Raw genomic sequence first — 24,830 nt, 5'->3', positions numbered from 1 at the left:
GTGAACCAAAGAATCTCGGAACCATATGAATGATGGAAATATCAACAGATTTCACCAGCTTGGGGTCACTTTCCAGAATAATCTCCTTCAGCTCAGCAAACTTGCCAACAATTGTGACAATCCAGCACAGTTGTGTAACCATCATTAACTTATCCTGAATAGTTCAGGATAATCATCAGAGTAGCAAAGGCAGCTGCTTCCCTTGGTGAGTAGATTTTGCTGTTACCAACCATGCTGCCATGGAGAATATCGTTCATGGACATGTTCTTAACAGTTGTTTTAGTCTGTTCAGGCTGCCATATAACAGAATATCTTAGACTGAGTGATTTATAAAAATAAATTTCTATCTCAATGTTTTAGAAGCTGGGAGAATCCAAAAAGAAAAAAACAGCATTTCATGCCTCATGAGAGTTTGCTTCCTGATTGATAGATGACCATCTTTTTGCTCTATCCTCACATGGTTAAAAGGGGTGAGGGAGTTCTCTGAGGTCTCTTTTTTGTAGGGCACTATTCCCATCTAAGAGGGCTCCACCCTGATCACCTCCCTTTATTCTCATCTATGAGGGCTCAACTCTGATCGCCTCCCAAAGATCTCATCTCCAAATACTATCACACTGTGGATTAGGTTTCAGCACATCAATTTTGAGGAAACAAAATCAGTCTATGGCAACAGTAGACCTCATATAATAGCCAGAAGGAGCTATGCTCAACCAACCCTGGATGATGCATTTCAACAAATTTTATCATAGTCATGTGTATGCACACATACAATAGATAAAAATGGAGCTTCATTGTTAATTAGATTTTAATTTTAGATTAATGTGATATATTTATTATATTTATAATTTATTTATATGCAACACATATTTTATTTACATTTTCATATATTTTTAAGTAAATTAAATATGTAAGCCTTATTTAATCTGTTTGGAGTTTTATTGTGGTAGTTATCAAGTCATATGAGCTATACTTTTTTAAGGGTTTTTATTTCTTGACAATAATTTTACAACTATTTAGTCCTGTGCTTGTCTTATGACTCCATTCATTTTTTAAACTAGGCATTTTTGATACAGAGAGATTTAAAAGAACTGTGTTCAAAACAATTTATTATTTCCTCTGTGATTTCTTTCATCAGTTTGACAAAAAGAAGATCCTCCCTATGCTACAATATGACAAATATTTGATTATATTTTATTTAAAGGTTTTATAGATTTTTGAAAACTCTGACGTTTTATCCCTCTAAAATTCCTTTAGATAGAAGGTGGAGATATCAAATTATACTTTTTTCATAAGAACTATATGCAGGTCAGGAAGCAACAGTTAAAACTGGACATGGAACAACAGACTGGTTCCAAATAGGAAAAGGAGTATGTCAAGGCTGTATATTGTCACCCTGTTTGTTTAATTTATAGGCAGAGTACGTCACGAGAAACGCCTGGCTGGAAGAAGCACAAGCTGGAATCAAGATTGCCGGGAGAAATATCAATAACCTCAGATATGCAGATGACACCACCCTTATGGCAGAAAGTGAAGAGGAACTCAAAAGCCTCTTGATGAAAGTGAAAGTGGAGAGTGAAAAAGTTGGCTTAAAGCTCAACATTCAGAAAACGAAGATCATGGCATCTGGTCCCATTACTTCATGGGAAATAGATGGGGAAACAGTAGAAACAGTGGCTGACTTTATTTTGGGGAGCTCCAAAATCACTGCAGATGGTGACTGCAGCCATGAATTTAAAAGATGCTTACTTCTTGGAAGGAAAGTTATGACCAACCTAGATAGCATATTCAAAAGCAGAGACTACTTTGCCAACAAAGGTCTGTCTAGTCAAGGCTATGGTTTTTCCAGTGGTCATGTATGGATGTGAGAGTTGGACTGTGAAGAAAGCTGAGTGCCAGAGAATTGATGCTTTTGAACTGTGGCGTTGGAGAAGACTCTTAAGAGTCCCTTGGACTGCAAGGAGATCCAACCAGTCCATCCTAAAGGAAATCAGTCCTGGGTGTTCATTGAAAGGACTGATGCTGAAGCTGAAATTCCAGTACTTTGGCCACCTCATGCAAAGAGTTGACTCATTGGAAAAGACCTTGATACTGGGAGGGATTGGGGGCAGGAGGAGAAGGGGACGACAGAGGATGAGATGGCTGGATGGCATCACCGACCTCAATGGGCATGAATTTGGGTAAACTCCGGGAGTTGGTGATGGACAGGGAGGCCTGGTGTGCTGCGATTCATGGGGCCGCAAAGAGTCAGACAGGACTGAACGACTGAACTGAACTGAGACAAAAAGTTGTTGGCTTCCTGAACAATTTATAAGGTCATATATCCTTTTCTAAATTGTTGAAAACAGTGTGGTCTATTTCAGCATTTTTTACTATATTGTAGTTACCTAAATCTGTAGTATCATAGTTTTGTATCATAATTTCTAAATTCTTATATATGTTATGTTTAGATACCTGATCATATTTGTCTTCCTGTCTTCTCTTTAAAACAAGTTTTGTTTTTCAAATTTACTTTACCATTTTTGTTTGCTCACTTGGTGTTTTAAGAAGGCTTGATGAACATCATAATATTAATTTAAATTTAAATTTTATGTATGAAAAACTTTATATAGCATACATAATCATGAGAATTGTCTACTTAAGAAAAATAATTTCTTAAAACCCCATGAATCCTCATCACACAGGTCAAGAGAAGATATTCCCTGATAAAATTTTGAAGTACTTCTACATATTTAGAATATTCATTTTACTTAGGTTATTCTGGCAATTTATATCTGATGCAGAAAAATGATCCTTTTATTGATTTTTAAGTTTATTTTGGTAAAGTTTATATGGTACTTTAAAAATTATTCATGAACACTTTTTTCTCAGTTTTATTTCAAACTTTTAAAATGTATTTTCTCTTTTTAAAATTAGTTATATTTATTAAAGCTTTGATTAAGTCCTTGAATTTTTCAAGAGAGTTAGTTTATACTTCCACTTATAAAATCTAATTCCCAGGAGTTACTTTAATGCATTTGTTTCATAAGTAATTTTCACATTTAACATTTTATTCATAATCAGTTTATGAATGTTTATATGTAATGGATATGCAATATCAATATGTAAACTTTATAATTATATGTAACTATTTCTCATTTATTAAGTTGGGTACTTAGTAATACTATGGCTAAATACTAAATAGGTTGTGACCGGTACACTTAGGTGCAGGCGGCTGTGATGGGCACACTAAGCACGGCCGAGAGGAGCTACCCCGTGTCCGAGGTCAGGGGCAGCAGCCGGGAGGAGCTACCCCACGTCTGAGGTCAAGGGTGGCAGCCGAGAGGAGCTACTCCACGTCCGAGGTCAGGGGCAGTGGCCGGGAGGACCTACCCCATGCCCCCACGCCCGAGGCCAGGGGTGGCAGCCGGGGGGAGCCACCCCACACCCGAGGCCAGAGGTGGCAGCGGGGAGGACCAACCCCACTTCCAAGGAGCGGTGGCTGCAGGGGCACAGAAAGGCCTAGAGGAGCTATCCCACGTTGAAGGTCAGGAAGTGCGGTGATGAGGAGATACCCCTCATCCAAGGTAAGGAGCAGCAGCTGCACTTTGCTGGAGTAGCCGTGAAGAGATACCGCATGCCCAAGGTAAGAGAAACCCAAGTAAGACAGTAGGTGCTGCAAGAGGGCAACAGAGGGCAGACACACTGAAACCATACTCACAGGAAACTAGTCAATCTAATAACACTAGGACCACAGACTTGTCTAACTCAATGAAACTAAGCCATGCTTGTGGGGCAACCCAAGACTGGCAGGTCATGGTGAAGAGATTTGACAGAATGTGGTCCACTGGAGAAGGGAATGGCAAACCACTTCACTATTCTTGCCTTGAGAACCCCATGAACATATGAAAAGGCAAAATGATAGGATACTGAAAGAGAAACTCCCCAGGTCAGTAGAGGCCCAATATACTACTGGAGATCACTGGAGAAATAACTCCAGAAGAATGAAGGGATGGAGCCAAAGCAAAAACAATACCCAGCTGTGGATGTGACTGGTGATAGAAGCAAGGTCCGATGCTGTAAAGAGCAATATTGTATAGAAACCTGGAATATCAGGTCCATGAATCAAGGCAAATTGGAAGTGGTCAAACAAGAGATGGCAAGAGTGAATGTTGACATTCTAGGAATCAGTGAACTCAAATGGACTAGAATGGGGGAATTTAACTCAGAGGACCCTTATATCTACTACTACAGACAGGAATCCCTCAGAAGAAATGGAGTAGCCATCATGGTCAACAAAAGAGTCCATAATGCAGTATTTGGATGCAATCTCAAAAATGACAGCATGATCTCTGTTCGTTTCCAAGGCAAACCATTCAATATCACAGTAATCCAAGTCTATGCCTCAACCAGTAACACTGAAGAAGCTGAAGTTGAACGGTTCTATGAAGACCTACAAGATCTTTTAGGTAACACCCCCAAAAGATGTCCTTTTCATTATAGGGGACTGGAATGCAAAAGTAGGAAGTCAAGAAACACCTGGAGTAACAGGCAAATTTGTCCTTGGAATACGGAATGAAGCAGGGCAAAGACTAATAGAGTTTTGCCAAGAAAATGCACTGGTCATAACAAACACCCTCTTCCAACAACACAGAAGAAGACTCTACACATGGACATCACCAGATAGTCAACACCGAAATCAGATTGATTATGTTCTTTGCAGCCAAAGATAGAGAAGCTCTATACAGTCAACAAAAACAAGACCGGGAGCTGACTGTGGCTCAGATCATGAACTCCTTATTGCCAAATTCAGACTTAAATTGAAGAAAGTAGGGAAAACCACTAGACCATTGAGGTATGATATAAATCAAATCCCTTATGATTATACAGTGGAAGTGAGAAATAGATTTAAGGGCCTCGATTTGATAGAGTGCCTGATGAACTATGGACTGAGGTGCGTGACATTGTACAGGAGACAGGGATCAAGACCATCCCCATGGAAAAGAAATGCAAAAAAGCAAAATGGCTGTCTGAGGAGGCCTTACATATAGCTGTGAAAAGAAGAGAAATGAAAAGCAAAGGAGAAAAGGACAGATATAAGCATCTGAATGCAGAGTTCCAAAGAATAGCAAGAAGACATAAGAAAGCCTTCCTCAGCGATCAATGCAAAGAAATAGAGGAAAACAACAGAATGGGAAAGACTAGAAATCTCTTCAAGAAAATTAGAGATACCAAGGGAACATTTCATACAAAGATGGGCTCAATAAAGGACAGAAATGGTCTGGAACTAACAGAAGCAGAAGATATTAAGAAAAAATGGCAAGAATACACAGAAGAACTGCACAAAAGAGATCTTCATGACCCAGATAATCACGATGGTGTGATCACTGACCTAGAGCCAGACATCCTGGAATGTGAAGTCAAGTGGACCTTAGAAAGCATCATTACGAAAAAAGCTAGTGGAGGTGATGGAATTCCAGTTGAGCTATTTCAAATCCTGAAAGATGATGCTGTGAAAGTGCTGCACTCAATATGCCAGCAAATTTGGAAAACTCAGCAGTGGCCACAGGACTGGAGAAGGTCAGTTTTCATTTCAATCCCAAAGAAAGGCAATGCCAAAGAATGCTCAAACTACTGCACAGTTGCACTCATCTAACATGCTGGTAAAATAACGCTCAAAATTCTCCAAGCCAGGCTTCAGGAATATGTGAACTGTGAACATCCTGATGTTCAAGCTGGTTTTAGAAAAGGCAAAGGAATCAGAGATCAAATTGCCAACATCCGCTGGATCATGAAAAAGTAAGAGAGTTCCAGAAAAACATCTATTTCTGCTTTATTGACTATGCCAAAGCCTTTGACTGTGTGGATCACAATAAACTGTGGGAAATTCTGAAAGAGATGGGAATACCAGACCACCTGATCTGCCTCTTGAGAAATTTGTATGCAAGTCAGGAAGCAACAGTTAGAACTGGACATGGAACAACAGACTGGTTTCAAATAGGAAAAGGAGTACATCAAGGCTGTATATTGTCACCCTGTTTATTTAACTTATATGCAGAGTACATCATGAGAAACGCTGGACTGGAAGAAGCACAAGTTGGAATCAAGATTGCAGGGAAAAATATCAATAACCTCAGATATGCAGATGACACCACCCTTATGGCAGAAAGTGAAGAGGAACTCAAAAGCCTCTTGATGAAAGTGAACGTGGAGAGTAAAAACGTTGGCTTCAAGCTCAACATTCAGAAAACAAAGATCATGGCATCCAGTCCCATCACTTCGTGGGAAATAGATGGGGAAACAGTAGAAACTGTGTCAGACTTTATTCTTGGGGGCTCCAAAATCACTGCAGATGGTGACTGCAGCCATGAAATTAAAAGACGCTTACTCCTTGGAAGGAAAGTTATGTCCATCCTAGATAGCATATTCAAAAGCAGAGACATTACTTTGCCAATGAAGTTTCATCTAGTCAAGGCTATGGTTTTTCCTGTGGTCATGTATGGATGTGAGAGTTGGACTGTGAAGAAGGCTGAGTGCCAAAGAATTGATGCTTTTGAACTGTGGTGTTGGAGAAAACTCTTGAGAGTCCCTTGGACTGCAAGGAGATCCAACCAGTCCATTCTGACGGAGATCAGCCCTGGGATTTATTTGGAAGGAATGATGCTGAAGCTGAAACTCCAGTACTTTGGCCATCTCATGTGAAGAGTTGACTCATTGGAAAAGACTCTGATGCTGGGAGGGATTGAGGGCAAGAGGAGAAGGGGACGACAGGATGAGATGGCTGGATGGCATCACTGACTTGATGGACGTGAGTCTTAGTAAATTCCGGGAGTTGGTGATGGAGAGAGAGGCCTGGCATGCTGTGATTCATGGGGTTGCAGGGAGTCGGACACGACTGAGCGACTGGACTGAACTGATACTATTTATACTAAATATATAAATTAATTCTATTTATATATGTACAAATTAAACAGTTGTTTTTAATTTTAATACTCAATAACCTAATTTATTAAGTTGAATAAAGACCAATTACACTCAAGGGACTAACATTTGAGTGTAATATGGATAAGTGTTTTAATTTTTGATGCTCTGACTTTGGTACATATCCAAGAATGTTAATGTATTTTTGGAGTACATGACTTTCTCTTTGACATGGCACTTACTTGAGATTTCTTTTAACACAGCCAGTGTTGTTGTTTATTTCTCTTATTAATTTCTAATAATAATACTTTATGGTCTGGGAATGACTACTTTTTAAAAATTGGTAGTGGTTTTCCTATTGGCATAGTATATTATCATATTTAAAAAAATATTCCAAGAATTCTTCAAATATCAAATGCTGTATATATGCATATATATAGATAGGCAAATACAATTTAGTATATGAAGGAATAGCATTAAGTTACATTTTTGTGCTCTATACATTTTTAGTTGCTAAAATGATAAGCTTGTAGAAAATAAATCATGGAAACTATATATTAAAGGCTACAAACTTTTTGAGAACTTATTCCATGTGAGAAGAACATTTTATAATATCCTGCTCAGTATTGTAAGAAATTGGAATCACATGGAAGAGTTATTAGTACTGAGAATTGTTTTCTGCTAAAAGCTGACATTAGTAATGGTACAAACATAGAATATAAGGGAAATGAATTGGTCCTATTAGTTATTATATACATTATATAAGTTATATACATTAAATTAATTTTTTAAATAAATTTATTTGTGCAGTTTCAATATACATGAATAAATATAATTTTTTCCCACGGAAATGTGGGATTTTCTTTTGTTTGGAAGAGGTGTCCTATCACTTAGCACTTTTTCCCCAAAGGCAGTTTGACTATTTCCCAGAAGGACATTTCCTTTAATTTCCTTTTGGATTATCTAGCTCTCTGGGTTTAAATTTAAAGTTTAAAAGAACCATTTGATTTTAATAACTTTTATGTGTAGTGCTCCATTGAATTTGGACTTTAGCACATAGAACTACTTTTCCATAAGGTGATTTCTAGTAAATCCCTGTGTGTAAAAGCAAGATAAACACACATCACTGAGTTTGTTATTGCAATTAAATTATTGGATTTTTACATTTGAATATGTTTTGAGTATTGAAAGCATGAAGAGCCTGTTTTCTCATGTTGGTCATGGACACTTTTCTGACACTTAACAGCTTGAAATAAGCCTGCCAATATTCTTAAATGTCTGAAAATATGAAAATGCTACATTTTTAATATAGGGAAAACAAGTTCAGTAAACTACATTTTCTTAACAGCATCCATGATAAACGCTTCCATAGAATCCATTTTGTGAAGTCTAAAGTCTCATTTAGTATATTTAAATTTTGATTTTCCCATTAAAATATTAGTTTAGTTTCTCACACATTTCTTTTTATAATGTTTCACTTACTTTGCACAAATCAAAATACTAAGTTGGCTCTCACTGGACCTTCTTGCTAATGACCATTCATGTACACTACTAAACATAACCTATATGTACTTATACAAGCACTCTTTTAAAAAAATTTTTCTTGGCATATAATTGCTTTATCATGTTGTATTAGTGTTTGCTGTATAGCAAATTGAATCATATATATATATTCTTTAAATATATATATATATTCTTATATATTATAATTATATAATGTATAATATAATATAATAATTATACTATAATACATATTATATATAATTTATAATGTAATATATATTCTTATATAATATATATATATTCTTTAAAAAGTAGTCATTCCCAGACCATATGTATATGTATACATACATATATATACCACATGTATATGTATACATACATGTATACATATGTATAGGTATATATACATACATATACATGTATATATACACATATGTATACACATATTTATGTTTCCACTCTTTTTTAGGTCCCCTACCTATTTAGGTCACCATAAGGCACTGAGTAGAATTCCTTATGCTATACAGTTTTTGTTGTTTAGTCACTAAATCCAGCTGACTCTTTGCAACCCCATGGAGTGTAACCCTCCATGCTGTTCTGTCCATGAGCTTTCTCAGGCAAGAATACTGAAGTTGGTTACCATTTCCTTCTCCAACCCAGGAATCAAACCTGAGTCTCCTGCTTTTCAGGAAGATTCTTTGCCACTGAGCTACCTGGAAAGCCTGTGCTATACAGTAGGTTCTCAGTTATCAGTTTTATACATAGGGTATATATGTCAATCCCAATCTCCCAGTTTATCCCCCCTCCTCTTGCACCCTTGGTAACCATGTTTGTTTTCTTTATATGTGACTCTTATTTCTGCTTTGCAATTAAGTTTATCTGTACAGTTTTTCTAGATTCTTCATGTAAGCAATGTATGCTGCTGCTGCTGCTACTAAGTCACTTCAGTCGTGTCTGACTCTGTGCGACCCCATAGATGGCAGCCCACCAGGCTCCCCTGTCCCTGGAATTTTCCAGGCAAGAACACTGGAGTGGGTTGCCATTTCCTTCTCCAATGCATGAAAGTGAAAAGTGAAAGTGAAGTCGCTCAGTCGTGTCCGACTCCTAGTGACCCCATAGACTGCAGCCTACCAGACTCCTCCATCCATGGGATTTTCCAGGCAAGAGTACCGGAATGAGGTGCCATTGCCTTCTCTGAAGCAATGTATAATATTAGTCTTTTCCTTTTTGCCTTACATAACTCTGTATGATAATCTCTAGTCCATCTATGTCACTGCAAGTGGCACAACTTTGTTTCTTTTTAAGACTGAGTAATATTTTGTTGTATATATGTACCACATCTTTATCCATTCCTCTGTTGATGGACATTTAGATTGCTTCCATATCCTGACTATTGTAAATTGTGCTGCAATGAATATCATGGTGCATGCATCCTTTCAGATATATACCCAAAGGGGGATTGCAGGATCATATGGTAGCTCTATTTTTAGTTTACTAAGGATCCCTTACGCTTTTCTCCATAGTGGCCATACTAATTTACATTCCCACCAACAGTGTAGAAGCGTTCCCTTCTCTCCACATTCTCTCCAGCATTTATTGTTTGTAGATTTTTTAAATTAATTTATTTTTTTAATTGAAGGATAATTGCTTTACAGAATTCTGTTGTTTTCTGTCAAACCTCAGCATGAAACAGCCATCAGATCAGATCAGATCAGATCAGTCGCTCAGTCGTGTCCGACTCTTTGCGACCCCATGAATCGAAGCACGCCAGGCCTCCCTGTCCAGCACCAACTCCCGGAGTTCACTCAGACTCACGTCCATCGAGTCAGTGATGCCATCCAGCCATTTCATACTCTGTCGTCCCCTTCTCCTCTTGCCCCCAATCCCTCCCAGCATCAGAGTCTTTTCCAATGAGTCAACTCTTCACATGAGGCGGCCAAAGTACTGGAGTTTCAGCTTCAGCATCATTCCTTCCAAAGAAATCCCAGGGCTGATCTCCGTCAGAATGGACTGGTTGGATCTCCTTGCAGTCCAAGGGACTCTCAAGAGTCTTCTCCAACACCACAGTTCAAAAGCATCAATTCTTTGGCGCTCAGCCTTCTTCACAGTCCAACTCTCACATCCATACATGACCTCAGGAAAAACCATAGCCTTGACTAGATGAAACTTTGTTGGCAAAGTAATGTCTCTGCTTTTCAATATGCTATCTAGGTTGGTCATAACTTTCCTTCCAAGGAGTAAGCATCTTTTAATTTCATGGCTGCAGTCACCATCTGCAGTGATTTTGGAGCCCAGAAAAATAAAGTCTGACACTGTTTCCACTGTTTCCCCATCTATTTCCCATGAAGTGGTGGGACCGGATGCCATGATCTTCGTTTTCTGAATGTTGAGCTTTAAGCCAACTTTTTCACTCTCCACTTTCACTTTCATCAAGAGGCTTTTGAGTTCCTCTTCACTTTCTGCCATAAGGGTGGTGTCATCTGCATATCTGAGGTTATTGATATTTCTTCCAATAATCTTGATTCCAGCTTGTGTTTCTTCCAGTCCAGGGTTTCTCATGATGTACTCTGCATATAAGTTAAATAAACAGGGTGACAATATGCAGCCTTGACGAACTCCTTTTCCTATTTGGAACCAGTCTGTTGTTCCATGTCCAGTTCTAACTGTTGCTTCCTGACCTGCATACAAATTTCTCAAGAGGCAGATCAGGTGGTCTGGTATTCCCATCTCTTTCAGAATTTCCCACAGTTTATTGTGATCCACACAGTCAAAGGCTTTGGCATAGTCAATAAAGCAGAAATAGATGTTTTTCTGGATCTCTCTTGCTTTTTCATGATCCAGTGGATGTTGGCAATTTGATCTCTGGTTCCTCTGCCTTTTCTAAAACCAGCTTGAACATAAGGATGTTCATGGTTCACATATTGCTGAAGCCTGGCTTGGAGAATTTTGAGCATTACTTTACTAGCATGTGAGATGAGTGCAACTGTGTGGTAGTTTGAGCATTCTTTGGCATTGCCTTTCTTTGGGATTGGAATGAAAACTGACCTTTTCCAGTCCTGTGGCCACTGCTGAGTTTTCCAAATTTGCTGGCATATTGAGTGCAGCACTTTCACAGCATCATCTTTCAGGATTTGGAATAGCTCAGCTGGAATTCCATCACCTGCACTAGCTTTGTTCGTAGTGATGCTTTATATCCCCTCCCTTTTGAAAATCCCTCTCATCTCCCTCCCCATCCCACCGCTCTTGGTTGATACACAGACCCAGTTTGAGTTTCCTGAGCCATGCAGCAAATTCCTGTTGGCTATCTATTTTACAAATGGTTATGTAAGTTTCCATGTTACTCTCTCCATACATCGCACCCTCTCCTCCCCTCTCCCCATGTCCATAAGTCTATTCTCTATGTCTGTTTCTCCATTGCTGCCCTGCAAATAAATTCTTCAGTACCATTTTTCTAGATTCTGTATATATGTGTTAGTATACAATATTTATCTTTCTCTTTCTGACTCACTTCACTCTGTATAATAAGCTCTAGTTGCATCCACCTCATTAGAACTGACTCAAATGTGTTCCTTTTAATGGCTGAGTAATATTCCATTGTGTATATGTACCACAACTTCTTTATCCATTCATCTGTCCATGGACATCTAGGTTACTTCCATGTTCTAACTATTGCAAATAGTGCTGCAATGAACAATAGGATACAAGTGTCTCTTTCAATTTTGGTTTCCTCAGGGTATATGCCTAGGAATGGGATTGCTGAGTCATATGGTGGTTTTATTACAAGTTTTTTAAGGAATCTCCATACCATCTTCCGTAGTGGCTGTATGAATTTACATTCCCACCAATAGTGCAAGAGTGTTCCCTTTTCTCCACACCCTCTCCAGCATTTATTGTTTGTAGACTTTTTAATGAGGGCTATTCTGTCCAGTGTGAGGTGATATCTCATTGTAGTTTTGATTTGCATTTCTCTTATAATGAGCGATGTTGAGCATCTTTTCATGTGTTTGTTAGCCATCTGTATGTCTTCTTTGGAGAAACGTCTGTTTAGGTCTTTTCCCCACTTTTTGATTGGGTTGTGTTTTTTTTTTTTTTTTTTGTATTGAGTTGTATGAGCTGCTTGTATATTTTGGAAATTAATCCTTTGTCGGTTGTTTCATTTGCTATTTTTTCCCATTCTGAGGGTTGTCTTTTCACCTTGCTTATAGTTTCCTTTGTTGTGCAAAATCTTTCAAGTTTAATCAGGTCCCACTTGTTTACTTTTGTTTTTATTTCTATTACTCCAGGAGGTTGGTCATAGAGGATCTTTTTTTAATTTATGTCATTGAGTGTTCTGCCTATGTTTTCCTCTAAGAGTTTTAAAGTTTCTGGTCTTACATTTAGGCCTTTAATCCATTTTGGGTTTATCTTTGTGTATGGTATTAGGAAGTGTTCTAATTTCATTTTTTAACATGTAGCTGTCCTGTTTCTACAGCACCACTTATTGAAGAGAGTTTCCTTTTCCACTGTATATTCCTGCTTCTTTTGTTATAGATTAGGTGGTCATGGATGCTTGGGTTTATCTCTAGAGTTTCTATCCCATTCCATTGATCTATATTTCTGTTTTGTCATAAAACAGTGTCACACTGTTTTTATGACTGTAGCTTTGCAGTATTGTCTGAAGTCAAAGAGCCTGATTCCTCCAGTTCCATTCTTCTTTCTCAAGATTTCTTTGGCTATTCAGGGTCTTTTGTGCCTCTGTATAAATTTAAAAATTCTATCAAACATTGAGAGAAGAGTTAAAACCTATCCTTCTGAAACAGTTCCAAAAAATTGAAGAGGAAGGAACACTCCTAAACTTATTCTATGGGGCTACCATCACCCTGATACCAATACTAGGCAAAGATACCACAAAAAAAGAAAATTACAAGCCAATACCATTGATGAACATAAACCCCAAAATTCCCAGCAAAATACTAGCAAACTGAATTTAATAATTTGTTAAAAGAAACATACACCAAGATCAAGTGGAATTTATCCAAGGGTTCATAAGATTCTTCAACATACGCAAATCAAACAATGGGATACACTATATAAATAAATTGAAGAATAAATCCACATGATAATCTCAATAGATGCAGAGAATGCTTTTGACAAAATTCATGATAAAAACTCTCCAGAAAGTGGACTTAGAGGAAACTTCCTCAACATAATAAAGGCCATATGTGACAAACCTACAGATTTGTCAATGGTGAAAAGCTGAAAGTGTTTCCTCTAAATTTGCAAACACAACAAGTCTATCAGCTCTCACCAATTTTATTCAAAATAGTTTCGAAAATTCTAGTCACAAGTATCAGAGAAAAGAAAGAAATAAAAGAATTCCAATTTAGAAATGAAGAAATAAAACTTTCACTATCTGCTGATGATATGATACTATGCATTGAAAATCCTAAAGATGTTTCCAGAAAACTATTAGAGCTTATCAATGAATTTGGTAAAGTTACAGGATGGAAAATTACCACATCAAAGCCTCTTGCATTCTATACACTAACAACAAAAAATCAGAAAGAGAAATCAAGAAAACAATCTCATTTACCATCACATCGAAAACAACAAAATACATAGGAATAAACCTAACTAAGGAGACAAAAGACCTGTTACTTAAAAAACTATAAGATATTGATGAAATAAATCAAAGATGACACAAACAGGTAGAAAATATACCACGTTCCTGGATAGGAAGAATCAATATTATGAAAACGATTATACTACCCAAGCAATCTACAGATTCAGTGCTATCCCTGTCAAATAATCAATGGCATTTCCTCACAGAATTAGAACAAAAAAAATATTTAAAATTTGTATGGAAACACAAAAGACCCTGAATAGCAAAAGCAATCTTGAGAATGATACAAGTACTCTTGATGAATGTAAGTATTAGCATAAGGGGTGTATTTAATTCATCTCTTCATATATACAGTGATTCATTTACTGAGTAAGTTATCCAATTATCCAAAAATTCACTAATGCAGATATTCAAAAATAGATATTCATTTCGTCAAACACTATCATGTTGACCTTGAAGAAAACATTAAGCCCAATTTCTCACTTAGAATAACTATGAATAGACAGTTCATTTCAGTCACTCACTTGTATCCAACTCTTTGTGACCCAATGGACTGCAACACACCAAGCTTCCCAGTCCATCACCAACTCCTGGGGCTTACTCAAACTCATGTCCATCAAATCAGTGATGCCATTCAACCAGCTCATCTTTTGTAATTCCCTTCTCCTCCCACCTTCAATCTTTCCCAGCATCAAGGTCTTTTCCAATGAATCAGTTCTTTGCTTCAGGTGGCCAAAGTATTGGAATTTAAGCTTCATCATCGGTCCTTCCAATGAATATTCAGGACTGATTTCCTTTATGATTGACTAGTTGAATCTCCCTGCAGTCCAAGGGACTCAAGAGTCGTCTCCAACACCACAAACAAAAGCATCAGTTCTTCAGCACTCAGCTTTCTTAATAGTTCAACTCTCACATCCATAAATGACTACTGGAAAAAAGCATAGCTTTGACTAGACAGACCTTTGTTGCCAAAGTAATGTCTCTGCTTTTTAATATGCTGTCTAGGTTTGTTATAGCTTTTCTTCCAAGAAGCAAGAAGCTTTTAATTTCATGGCTACAGTCACCATCTGCAGTGATTTTGGAGCCAAATAAATAGTCTCTCACTCTTTCATTGTTTCCCAATCTATTTGCCATGAAGTGATGAGACCAGATGCCCGGATCTTAGTTTTCTAAATACTGAGTTTTAAGCCAACTTTTTCACTCTTCTCTTTCACCTTCATCAAGAAGCTCTTTAGTTCTTCTCTTTCTGCTATAAGGGTGGTGTCATCTGTATGTCTGAAGTTATTGATATTTCTCCTGGCAATCTTAAATCATTTGTGCTTCAGCCAGTCCAGCATTTCTCATGATGTAGTCTGCATACAAGTTAAATAAGCAGGGTGACAATATACAGCCTTGACTTACTTCTTTCCCCATTTGGAGCCAGTCTGCTGTTCCATGTCCAGTTCTAACTGTTGCTTCTAACCTGCATACAGATTTTTCAGGAGGAAGGTCAGGTGGTCTCGTATTCCCATCTCTTAAAGAATTTTCCATAGTTTGTTGTGATCCACACAGTCAAAGGCTTTGGAATAGTCAATAAAGCAGAAATAGATGTTTTCCTGGAACTTCTTGCTTTTTGATGATCCAAAGTATGTTGACAATTTGCTCTCTAGTTCCTCTGCCTTTTCTAAATCCAGTTTGAACATCTGGAAGTTCACAGTTCATGTACTGTTGAAGCCTGGCTTGGAGAATTTTGAGCATTACTTTGCTAACGTGTGAGATGAGTGCAATTGTGCAGTAGTTTGAGCATTCTTTGACATCGCCTTTCTTTGGAATTCAAGTGAAACCTGACTTTTTCCAGTCCTGTGGCCACTGCTGAGTTTTTCAAATTTCCTGGCATATTGAGTGTAGCACTTTCACAGCATCATCTTTTAGGATTTGAAATAGCTCAACTGGAATTCCATCATCTCCACTAGCTTTGTTCGTAGTAATGCTTCCTTCCTAAGGCCCACTTGACTTCACATTTCGGATGTCTGGATCTAGGTGAGTGATCACACTATCATGGTTATCTTGTCATGAAGATCTTTTTGTACAGTTCTTCTGTGTATTCTTGACACCTCTTCTTAATACCTTTTGCTTCTGTTAGGTCCATACCATTCTGTCCTTTATTGTGTCCATCCTTGCATAAAATGTTCCCTTGGTATCTCTAATATTCTTGAAAAGATCTCTAGTCTTTCCCATTCTATTGTTTTCCTCTATTTCTTTGTGTTGATCACTTAGAAAGGCTTTCTTATCTCTCCTTGCTATTCTTTGGAACTCTGCATTCAGATAGGTGTATCTTTCCTTTTCTCCTTTGCCTTTAACTTCTCTTCTTTTCTCAGATATTTGTAAGGCCTCCTCAGACAACCATTTTGCCTTTTTGCATTTCTTTTTCTTGGGAATGGTCTTGATCACTGCCTTCTATACAATGTCATGAACCTCCATCCATAGTTCTTCAAGCACTCTATCAGATCTAATCCCTTGAATCTATTTGTCACTTCCACTGTATAATCATAAGGGACTTTATTTAGCTCATACCTGAATGATCTAGTGGTTTTCCCTACTTTCTTCCTTTTAAATCTGAATTTTGCAATAAGGATTTCATGATCTGAGCCTCAGTCAGCTTCAGGCCTTATTTTGCCAACTGTATAGCACTTCTCCTTTTTTGGCTGCAAAGAATATTATCAGTCTGATTTCCATATTGACCATTTGGTGATGTCCATGTATAGAGTCTTCTCTTGAATAGACTGTAGAAACTTCGAAATGGATGCACTCAGCATTACTGAATGCATCTTTCTCAAAATATACATAGGGCCTCTCCTGCAAGTAATACTCAGTATGAATCCACTTCAATGACTGTTTTTACTGAAATTTTCTGAGAATGTGGTATCATAAGTGGGTGATGTAGTAGATATATAGGAGACACGTTTTATTGATCCATAGTTAAGAGTAAGTATGAGAGCAGTAAATTCTCAAATGACCTTTGAAGTCTGTTCTCTGAATAATATATTAAATAGGAGAAAATACTAAAATCAAATTACACATTATTGTTTTCTATTGGGAGGGAAGGATATTAACAAAACATAATCTGTTTAAAATTATTTAAGTATAATTTTATATGAAAAAAAGCAGTAGGTATTTATTTTATAGTTATGATATCTGTTAGGCAGGTAGTGTTCTAAGTAACCACTTAGAAGGGTTGTATGTGGTAAGTTTTATATGTATTAAGAAAAGTTAAGCTGTGCATCATTGCACATATAGATATTGTAGGATAGTATTAGTCTCAAACTGTGCCATTTTTGCTGATAAAATTAATTCTATTCTTTTTTAATTTAATTTCAGAGAGACTTTGTATCTCTGATGCAAATAGTTTAAGTGCTATTAAAAGCTATATTTCATGAAGAGAAAGAAATTAACTCTCTTTTCTGATTGGTAAATCCATTGTTATTTCTGCATTTACTGTAGAATTATGTTGAGAGTGATTTGGCATGGTACTAAAAGGTGGGACAAGTTTTTAATATAATTCATGGGAATTAAGGTATTTTTGTGTTGTTGTATCATTATCCTAGATAGATCCCATTACTCTTCTCCTTTGGCCTTTAAATTAAACAAATATTCACACAGTATCTTTTCTATGAGAGAGCATATAACAGGGCATCTGCTTTGCCTTTAAGAAGTGCAAAATCAGTGCAATGGTTGATATCAGTGCCTTATGAAGGTACAAAAAACTAAAGGAGAGGAGTAATTCTACTTCATTTGATAATATAGTCTCTCAGTTTTTCTTTTCTTTTTCTGGAAAAGTGATTTTAAATTAAATTTTGAAAAGATGCAGATTGGAAAGGCAGATATCAATTAATTAATATGTATATGGTTACTACCATAATTTAGTCCTGTTGAAGATACCAGCTGACATAACTGGAAAAGCAAAAACGTCAGATTCATAGTTCCTGGGTAACATAATGTGAACTAATTTGATGGGAAAAAAAAATAGAATCCTATTCACATTAGCTTTAAATAAGAAAATGTTCCAGGAATCTCACAAAGTCTAGAAATTCAGAAATTTTACTTGTCCCTGGTAGAGACTGGAATCAGGAACTGAATAAATGAAAATTAATGCTACTATCTCTTATTTTCTGGGACTTTAAGATTTATTGTTTTTGTTTTATTCCCCCCCCCCCAAAAAAAAACTACTTTAAATTTTTATTCTCTTTTTTTCTAAAAGCTATCCTTCTCTGTGAACTTCTAGATCAACACTGATAAACTGGCATCTGCCTTCTAAATCCAAATTTCAAGAGGGAAAATCCAATGACACTGCTTAGATCAGGAAACAATTCTTGGTTAGCCATGTATTAGTCATGACTGGGAACAGAGTCAGGTCATCCACGGCTTTCCTTTCCTGGCAATGGTAGTGAAAACTCTGTTAAAGTGCCATAATGGACAGTAGTCATGCATTCACTAGACTCAGAAACTGCAACCTTTTTGTTCTAAACTGTCTAAATTGCATGCTCTGAATTATGCAATGATTTAATTTGCATGGTAACTAAAATAATCTTGTTCATTTAGTGTAATGTTTTAAACAATTGATACACCATCTGAATTTGACATAAATTTCTAAGATTATCAAGTCAGGGTCTTTGAGAGAAGAAATAGTTTCATAGGGTGTGCAAGTAAAAAATAGTATAATAGAATTACAAAATAGCCTAAAAGGGGTACAAAATGTTAGTGAATCTATGGTGGCAATTCAAAGCATAGAGGCAACAGTTGGAAATGAACTGATATTTGGATATTTTCACATGTAACCTTTCAGCTATGGTAAGATTTGTCATAAATCAATATGGTTATATAACTGGTATCTCTCTTCTACTGCATTACATAGTAAAATAATTAGTGATCATGTTGTGTGCTATTTCACTCATCTAAAACCAAAGCAAACAAGACAAACTTTAATTTTCTAAGTTACAGCTTAAACACAAGGTCCTCACCCAGGTCCCATGTCTGACTGATCAGACTACCTCCTCCCTCCTGCTTTAAATCTTGCAAGTCAGGATTTAAAATGTGGTCATTGGTGTCCTCCTTTGTAATTAAAGACCGCTCAGGCATTTGAGTTACATGCACAGCAGCTTAGGATCGATTTCTCATTTACTAGCCCTTTTCGTTTCCAAGTTGAAATGATTCTATTCACTGCTGACTGCGTAACTCTGTTCCTTACCCTATATATCAAGGCTTGGACACCCTCACAAACCATTTATCTAGCAGAGGTAACAAAACTGCTCAATTCTTAGTAAAGAATAAAAAGAGTAGCAGCTGGAACCTTATTGTTAGTCTAAATAGTTTTATTTAATTTTAAGGTCCTAACCTGCCTTAGTCAAGGATAATTTGGTTGCAAAGTGCTGAAACCCACTGAGAGAAACTCAGTAAAAAGAGGAAGGGGATTATTATGTAAATTTAGGGGAGTCTTAAAGAAATCCAAATAAAGGAAATGTAACTAGCCTTCATAGCAAATGGTTCTCTCCCCCTCAATTTGTCTTTCTCCCTCTCCCACTCCCTTTCTCTGCTTCCCTCATTTCCTTCCATCTAACCTCACTGCTACTCTATTCTCTCTACTCTTTTGTTTTTCCTTATACCTTTAAGCTTCTCCTTCTCTCTTAACTGTAGAAACTTCATCACAGCCAGCCCGAAGTGATAGGTTGTGGCTTCAACATTAAGCCATGTTTCAGGTCAAATTCTCACAGCTAACTGATTTATTTTCAGACCCTTTTCAAATTTTGAAAAGGTAATTTAATAAACTCGACTAGGGTCATCTGGTTAACTTTGGCTGAGCATGCAGTAGGGTTACTGTTGAGGGCGCCTCTTCTAGAACTTTGACAAGTGAGATCCTCTTTGGAAGAACTGATTTGTGGGCAATCAATTACATTTCCAATATGTATCCCTTTCAGTTTTGAATTCAGATTTGATGAATTATTACTGGTGGTGGTAGTGATTTAGGCGCTAAATTGTGTCACACTCTTTGAGACCCCATGAACTGTATGTAGCCTGTCAGGCTTCTCTGCCCATGGGATTTTCCAGGCAGGAATACTGGAGTGGATAGTCATTCCTTTCTTCAGAGGATCTTCCCGACACAGGGATCGAACCTATGTCTCCTGCAGTGCAGGCCGATTCTTTACCACTAAGCCACCAGAGAAGGAAAGTGTCTGCTATATTTTAACCTTTATTGTACTTATTTAACATGATTTTTAAAACAACCCTGTGATAATTAAATTACCCCTACCTATTAATTTTTTTTTTAAATGAGACAGTGATTTTAAAAGAATTCTTTGAGAATCTGATCATAACCAGCAATGGAGGGGGCATAGCAGGGAGTGAAAAAATTAGCCTGACTTATCAATTTCTTGATTTTGATTTTTTTTTTTTTGGCGGGGGGTGGGGGGGCAAATTCTAAAAAATGCTGCCTTAGTGTTTTTTTTCTCTTTTCTTTAATTCCGGTTATATGCCATTTCAAAAGACATCAATGATCTTCTTCTTCTTTAGTATTTTTTCAGCATTCTTAAGTCTTTCCCCTTTTTTCAGATTTTGTAAAGTATTATTTAATGTTTTCTGACATGTTGGGTCTTCCTTCCTTAGTTTGCTGGGTGGCATACTTCTGGCTTATTAAATAGTTTCCAAGTGTATGCTTGTGTGTACATTTTCTGTGGTTGTATAACATTTGCTTGATTACGTCATTAACTGGTCAAGTGGTGGCAATGAAGGGTGCATCTACCTTGTTCCCGTGCCTCCCCTTGTCAATATCTAGAGGAAATCTTTTAATTGGGATTTAATAAAGATACCAGTAGGATTAGAAAATAGACAAAGAATAATGACATAGACTTCGAGGTTGGATGAGCATCTACCTATTACAGCCACATCTGATTTTACTGTGCCTCACTTCATTGTATTTCATAGATACTGTATTTTTTTTTTTAATAAATTGAAGGTTTGTGGCAACCCTACATCAAACAATTCTATTTGTGCCATTTTCCAGCATTTTTTCATTTTGTATCTTTTTCACATTCTGTTAATTCTCAGAATATTTCAAATTTTTCATTATTATTATATTTTAGGTGATTTGCTATTAGTGATCTTTGATGTTACTGTTGTAATTTGGGTGGGGGTGTGGTCCATAAACCATATAGGACTGTGAACTTAATTGAAAGTTGTTTTGTGTGTTTTCTGACAGCTTCACTGACAGGCCATTCCCGTGTCTCCTTCCGTCTTCTCAAGCCTCTCTATTCCCTGAGGCATAACGATATTTAAATTAAGCAAATTAATAACCTTACAATGGCCTCTAATTCTTTGAGAGAAAGAGTCCTATGCCTCTCACTTTAAATCAAAAGATAGAAATGAGTTATATTAATGAGGAAGGCATGCCAATAGCTAAGATAGGGCAAAACTAAAGTTCTCATGTTAAACAGTTACCCAAGTTGTGAATAAAAAAAGAAAAGTTCTTGAAGGAAATTAAGAGTGATACTTCAGTGAACACATGAAAACTAAGCAAACGAGCCTTAATGCTTATATGGAGAAAGATTAAGTGGTCTGGATATAAGATGAACCCAGGCACAATATTCTCTGAAGCCAAAGTTGAATCCAGAACAAAACCCTACCTCTCATTTCTTTGAAGGCTGAGAGAGGTGAGGAAGCTGCAGAAGAAAAGTTTGAAGCTAGCAGAGGTTGATTCATGAGATTTAAGGAAAGAAGCTCTTTTATAACATAAAAGTCCAATATGAAGCAGCAAGTGCTGCTATAGAAGGTGCAGCAAATTATCCAAAAGAGCTCCCTAAAATAGTGAAAGTGGCTACAGTAAAAGACAGATTTTCCGTGTACACAAATCCGCATTTTATTGGAAGAAGATGCCAACTAATACTTTCATAGCTAGACAGGAGAAGTCAATGTGTGGCTTGAAAGTTTCAAAGGACAGACTGACTCCCTTGTTAGAGGCTAATACAGCTGGTGACTTTAAGTTAAAGCCAATGTTCATTTACCATTCCAAAAAAAAAAAAAAAACTAGAGCCCTTAAGAATTATGGTAAATCTACTTAGCACATGCTCTCTAAATGGAACAATGAAGTCTGAATGACAGCACATCTACTTACAACATGGTTAACCAAATATTTTCAGTCCACTGTTGAGACCTATTGCTTAGAAGAAAAGATTCACTTCAAAGTATTACTGATCATTGACAATGCAGCTGGCTACCCAATAGATCTCAAGGAGATGTGCAAGATGAATGTTTTCATGTCTACCCACACAACATTTATCTGCAACCTTTGGATCATGAGTAATTTTGACTTTCAAGTCTTACTATTTCAGAAATGCATTTCATAAGGACATAGCTGCCATAGATATCAATGCCTTTGATGTATTTGGGCAAAGCAGATTGAAAACCTTCTGGAAGGGATTCATCATTCTAGATGCCATTAAGAACACTTGTGATTTATAGGAAGAGGTAAAAATATCAACATTAACAAGTGTTTGGAAGAAGTTGATTCCAACTTTCTTTAATGACTTGGAGGCGTTCAAGATGTTAGTAGAGGAAGTAATTGAAGTTGTGGTAGAAATAGCAATAAAGCTAGAATTAGAAGTGGAGCCCAAAGATGTTATTGAATCACTAAAATCTCACGAGGGAACTTTAGTGAATGAGGAGTTGCTTTTTATCAATGATTAAAGAAAATGGTTTCTTGAGATATAATTTATTCCTGTCTATTCCTATACTCTTTCTATGGACATTATTGAAATGAAAGCAAAGTATTTAGAATATTACATAAATTTAGTTGATAAAATGAGGTGAGATTTGAGAGGATAGACTTTAATTTTCAAAGACATTTTATGGTATCAAACAGCACTGAACGCTACAAAGAAATTATTCATGAAAGAAAAAAATCAATTAATGTGGCAAAGTTCTTTGTTGTCTTGTTTTAAGAAATAGCCACAGTCACCTCAGCTTTCAGCAACCACCATCCTGACCAGTCAGCAGCCATTGATATCACAGCAAAATACTTCACCAGCAAAATATTACAAGTTACTGAAGTTTCAGATTATTGTTATCATTATTTAAGAATAAAATATTTTTAACTAAAGTATGCCACTGCTAAGTCGCTTCAGTCATGTCTGACTCTGTGTGACCCCATAGACAGCAGCCCACCAGGCTCCCCCATCCCTGGGATTCTCCAGGCAAGAACACTGGAGTGGGTTGCCATTTCCTTCTCCAATGCATGAAAGTGAAAAGTGAAAGTAAAGTCACTCAGTCATGTCCAACTCTGAGCGACCCCATGGACTACAGGCTACCAGGCTCCTCCATCCATGAGATTTTCCATGCAAAAGTACTGGAGTGGGTTGCCATTGCCTTCTCAGAACTAAAGTATATACACTGTTTTTAAAGACAAATGCTATTAACCATAGTACAATATGACTGCAGTAGAGTTTAAACATAACTTTAGATGCGTCTAGTCAAGGCTATAGGAGAAGGCAATGACACCCCACTCCAGTACTCTTGCCTGGAAAATCTCATGGATGGAGGAGCCTGGTAGGCTGCAGTCCATGGGGTTGCTAAGAGTCGGACACGACTGAGCGACTTCACTTTCTCTTTTCACTTTCATGCATTGGAGAAGGAAATGGCAACCCACTCCAGTGTTCTTGCCTGGAGAATCCCAGGGATGGGGGAGCCTGGTGGGCTGCCGTCTATGGGGTCACACAGAGTCGACATGACTGAAGTGACTTAGCATAGTCAAGGCTATGGTTTTTTCAGTAATCATGTATGGATGTGAGAGTTGGACTATAAAGAAAACTGAGTGCCAAAGAATTCATGGTTTTGAACTGTGGTGTCGGAGAAGATTCTTGAGAGTCCCTTAGACTGCAAGGAGATCCAACCAGTCCATTCTAAAGGAAATCAGTCCTAATTATTCATTGGAAGGACTGATGTTGAAGCTGAAGTTCCAGTACTTTGGCCACCTGATGCAAAGAACTGACTCATTTGAAAAGACCCTGATACTGGGAAAGATTGAAGGTGGGAAGAGAAGAGGATAACAGAGGATGAGATGGTTGGATGGCATCACCAACTCCATGGACATGAGTTTGAGTAAACTCCAGGCGTTGTTGGTGAACAGGGAGGCCTGGCATGCTGCAGTCCATGGGGTCGCAAAGAGTCAGACACAACTTAGTGACTGAACTGAACTGAACTTACATGCACTGAGAAACCTAATATTCTGTGTAACTTGCTTCATTGCAATATTTGCTCTACTATGGGCTGGAACTGAACCCTCCACATCTCCAAGTGATGCCTGTGTACTGGAAAAGTTACTTAACTCTGTAGGCTCTGAAATAAGGATATTACTACGTATCCTATAGTGTGGTTTTGAAGATGAAGTCAGAAAACTATGAGCTGAAAGTATATGCATGATAAATTATAGTGACTATGCAATGGGGCAAATTGCACACAATACATGGTCATGACTACCACTTGCTTTTTTTTGTTAGTTTTTTATCATCATGATGTTATTAAAGCAATAAGCCAATATTTCAGCTTCCAAGTCCTAGTCCTAGATTCTCTTCCCTCCCATCATTCTTATCTTTTATTATGATTTTTTTGTTTGGTTCTCCATGTTTTTGTGATTTAATCCTACCAGTAATGCAAATGTTTACACTGCAGTGAGTTCTTACATTTTTGTTTGCAGTTTCTCAAAACTGTCCCATTTTGAGTAACGAATTATAAGATAATTCCAGCTATTAGAGGAATGGCCACAATTAGCTATTTCTCAAACTGAGTCATCATCCGTGGCTGTATT

The sequence above is a fragment of the Bubalus kerabau genome, chromosome 8, assembly GCF_029407905.1.
Source record: "Bubalus kerabau isolate K-KA32 ecotype Philippines breed swamp buffalo chromosome 8, PCC_UOA_SB_1v2, whole genome shotgun sequence".
NCBI classification, from domain to species: Eukaryota; Metazoa; Chordata; class Mammalia; order Artiodactyla; family Bovidae; genus Bubalus; species Bubalus kerabau.
This window is presented reverse-complemented; position numbering follows the sequence as displayed.